General features: G+C 39.9%; 1 long non-coding RNA gene across 1 annotated transcript; it reads left to right on the top strand.

Moving 5' to 3' along the window:
• The first annotated feature begins 547 nt into the window (after positions 1 to 547).
• Positions 548 to 2,076, top strand: LOC119467913. The gene is made up of 2 exons (XR_005196547.1): positions 548 to 702; positions 1,276 to 2,076. It is a non-coding gene; the product is annotated as an uncharacterized LOC119467913 (long non-coding RNA).
• Positions 2,077 to 4,494: the final 2,418 nt, after the last annotated feature.

Here is a 4,494-nt window from a genome sequence, read left to right on the forward strand (position 1 = left end):
GGAGTGTAGTGGTGCGATCCTGGCTCACTGCAACCTCTGCCTCCCAGGTTCAAGCAATTCTCCTGCCTCAGCCTCCCAAGTAGCTGGGACTACAGGTGTGTGCCACCACACCCAGCTAATTTTTGTGTTTTTAGTAGAGACAGGGTTCCACCATGTTGCCTATCATGGTCTCCATCTCTTGACCTTGTGATTTGCCCGCCTCAACCTCCCAAAGTGCTGAGATTAGAGGTGTGAGCCACTGCACCCAGCCTGGAAGAGTAAAGGCCCAGTCAATCTCCCCAATCAACCTTCTGAGCCTTAGCTTCCTCATCTGCTATCAAAGGCCAGAATATTAACTTCCCCAGAGAGTTGCTTCTTTTTGTTCCCAACCTAAATTTATTTTCATGTGAAAAGAAGCACCACCCTTATCTAAGAGGACAAATCATGCAGAGAAAACTATGAACAGCATCCATTCCCAACTCAGCAATTCAGTCAATGAAAGGAGCACAGTGCAGGAGAGGATGAGTCGGGCTTCAAGTTAGGAATGCTGGCATCTGTTCCAGTTTTCCTTTCATAATTTGTTCTAGGGCTATGGAGATGCCTGCAAAGGATTCTCATTCCTATGGTAAGCCAAAGAGAATGCAATCCAATGGAATGTTTCCATCATGGAGTCTTTATTGGACACAGGCCGGCATGAGTTGATGGCACTTGAAAATCAGCAAGGTACTTTCCAAAATAATTTATAAGTCTTCCTTAAAAGTAGGTTCTGTTTGTCAGTCTTGATGAGTTCCATCTGAACTGTGTAATCATGAGTACATGAGTTTTTTAAAATAACAGTTTCTTAATCTAGAAAATGAGATTGTTGGAACATAATTTTTTTTAAAGAATAATTTTCCTACTACTGGGAAAAGGAGTATGAGAGCTATTTTTGTCAATTTCCTAACTTTCTTGGTGTTATATTGTCTTTGCAGTAACGAAAATAATGGTAATAATAATTTAATATCTGTCTGAAGTGCTACTCTTCCCTTGAGGATCAATTTATTTTTCTCTTCTTATGTTACCAGTGCCTTTGATTACCTCTCTTACTTTTTAAAATTTTTGTAATGCTTTTATTCTTGTAAGCATTTGTTTTCTTTACAGAATGCAGCATGTGAGCATTACATGTGTGCTTTGTTCATGGTAATAGCTGAAGTATGCCAGTAAACTTCCCACCTGAAACACATCCTCCTCACACATGAAATTCCACGTTTCTTCTAATAGTGGAATCTGTCCCTTCGAATTGTGTTGTCTGTGCAGCTACAAATGTTCCTGGGAGGAACAGCAGCTTCAGTCTCTAAACCTTGGGTTTATTAGAGGTTTTCTAGGCAGTAACAAGAGACTGTGACAGTACTAAGACCCTGGGGATGGCGAGAAGGATTCCGGAAACAGGAGGCTGCTGAGTTTTACAGGATGCTGCAGTGCAGGTCTCAATCAAAGGCTAGCATTCAGAAAGACATGCCTCTCAGATCTCTCTACTTTTAAGAATATTTTTTAATAGCTGGGTATTGACCATTAAAACCATCACATTGTATACGAGTTTGTTGACTAAAATTTGTATTATAGATACAATTAAAATGTTTAGAAATCTTTATAAATGAGAAAATCATTACTACTCGGGTCAGAGGCAATGCAAGTTGAGCTTAGTTCTATGGCTTTTGTTCCTGATCAGTAATATGTGGATGGCTTATGTTCTCTTACCACTCTCTAAATCTGGAAAAGAAGCATTTCACAGTGCCTCTAATCTCACAAATTTTAACTTTCACTTTTAATTGTTGAAAATGTCACTGTGAAATCCAACAATGAATGAATGAATGTGTATACATTCATCATATACATGTACACGCACACAAATAAAACCTGTATCACACAGCCCCCATATCTTGTTTAAGCTGCTCTTTCAGGAAGATTTATAACACTCTGCTTTACAAAGAAAGTTTAAAAGAGAGAAAGAAAACAAAATGAAATAGTGACTGTTCCCCAGTGCAATTACTCTGTCAAATACTCCCCTAGGGAAAGGAATTTGCTCTTATTGTGAAATAAATTAATATAGAAACCAGACTCCTGCGGTAACTTTTCTCTATCCCCAGGCAGTATTTTCCCACTACTTCTCTCAAAATTCACTTTTGGCGATACACATATGGGAGGTTGGAAATAGCTAGAAATTATATGTTTGAATTTTAAATATATTCCCATTTCCATAAATGTTAGCAGCTCCCCAAATTATCAGGGAGTGCACAATGGTTTAGAGATCGCCTGCCTCCGAAATCAATTGCTTGTCCTCTTCATCCTCGGTGGGGGGTGGGGACTGGAGGAGGAAAGGGAGCAGTTTCTCCTATCATCTTTTCAACCCTACAAGTCGGAATTTCTTTCCCAGCAGCTGCCATTTGCCCAGAAAATTTGGAATGACAAGGCCCACTGGGCTGCAAGAAGAATGTAGAAACATCCAAGCTTAGTTAGTCCTTTTTCCAAAATCCACAACTCAGCACTCACTGGGAACCTTCACTCCCCACATGCCAGCTCAAGCCCTCTGTGATTCCTAATTAGGCGTTCACTGCTCCATTAGTGCCCCATTAGCCTCGTACCTTGTTAACTTCAAACCGCTGTTCACATTTCTCTGCACTTCAGCCATATTATGAATGGACAGAACTTATAAACAATCATGGAAACCCTTGCCTGCTGAAATTCACTCTAATCTTAAAATAACATAAGAGCAGTGTATGTAAAATTGATTAGGGATTGTCTTGACCAAACTACACAGCAAAGCAGGGTCTTTTAGGAGAAGGCTATTCAAGGGGGAAAAATCTGGAAAATATACTGCAAATAAATATCAGGCACAGAAATGAAGATGATGACTAAATGCTCCATGCTGACCTTTATGGTTTGAGATTCTGTGCCTTCCTTTTCTACGTCATGGGAGCCTTGCTGATAAACTGGTATAAAACCTCTTTTTGTAGCTTCCTGGGGCAGATATTTCCATCTCTAAGTGAAATAACTTAGAGATGAAACAAGACATAGAAACAACCAATATTTATTGAGCTTTTACTTTGTACCAGGCTTTATATGTTTTGTTTTTGTTTTGTTTTGAGACAAAGTCTCACTCTGTCGTCCAAGCTGGGGTGTAGTGGTGCAATCTCTGCTCACTGCAACCTCCACCTCCTGGGTGGACGCAATTCATCTGCCTCAGCCTTCCAAGAAGCTGGGACTACAGGTACATGCCATCATGCCCAGCTAATTTTTGTATTTTCAGTAAAGACAGGGTTTCACAATATTGGTCAGGCTAGTCCCAAACTCCTGACCTTGTGATCTGCCCACCTCGGCCTCCCAAAGTGCTGGGATTACAGGTGTGAGCCACCACGCCCGGTCACTTTATGTGTTTTAACTTGGTTACTTCACACTGCGCTGAAAGGTATCATTCCTTTCTTCATTCAATGGGAAAGAAAACCGAGGCTTAAAGATTGTAGCTATCACTGCACAGAGTAGAAAGCAAGAAGACCCTGAAAACGAGAGGCCCTATGTCCTATGCTACAAACATTGTCTCCTAGAAGGATTTTAAAATGCCAGCGGCTTTAATAATAAGTATCCTTATCTATCATTTAAGCATCTACTACATTCCTGTGTGTGTGTGGAAGTATAGTGTGTCCACACTCCTATTTTCAGAACAATGCTGACTCTTGCACACACATGAAATAATGGTGGTAGGATAACGAACTGATTAAGAGCACAAGCTGTGGAGTCAGACTCTCAGATCAAATCTCAGCTCCACTGCGGCGAGCTGTGTGACCTTGCTCAAATTACTTCAACTTTCTAAGCCTCGTCTATCAAATGAAGGCAATAACGGCAACACTTGTGGGGTGATTGTGAGGATGAAAGAAAATAATATCAGAGACGAGCTTAGAACAGAACCCAGTGCATAGTAAAAGTTAAATGAATGCTGTAATTATTTTCCTCTGTTGACAGAGAAGAGATTTCTATAGTCAATAGGTAGGCTGGACTGCATGACTCCTCTACTAAAAATATAACTGGTTGCATTGTGGTTTCACACCAATAAGCACTAAGAGACGGTAGACTTTTTCTTTTTTTCTGGTGTTGATTTAGTTTGGCTTCGTTGGGCAGTTCAAAAAGGACATCTTTTGACCCATTCCCAGAATTCTCTGTAAATTGCATGGACTAAACGAGACAAATGCAGTGAAGTGTGAGGAAGAGCTACAGAGACAGAAAGGAATCCAGAAAACACTGTTTAATTCTAAGAAATTATAAATTACTTTCACTAAAAGGAATATTCAGGCATCATATTATTATCAACAACACATTCTCAGTGTACACAATTTAGAAAACAGAGAAAGACACAAAAAAATTTTTAAAGACTAAAAGAAGAAAATAAAACTCAACCTCATAGTCTTAGCACTGTTGATTTTCTGAGGATAATGAGTCAGTAAATACTGGCATGGCCATACCAATGGAGAATGTGTGTTCATT

The sequence above is a fragment of the Cebus imitator genome, unplaced genomic scaffold (genome assembly GCF_001604975.1).
Source record: "Cebus imitator isolate Cc_AM_T3 unplaced genomic scaffold, Cebus_imitator-1.0 Scaffold350, whole genome shotgun sequence".
Lineage (NCBI taxonomy): Eukaryota > Metazoa > Chordata > Mammalia > Primates > Cebidae > Cebus > Cebus imitator.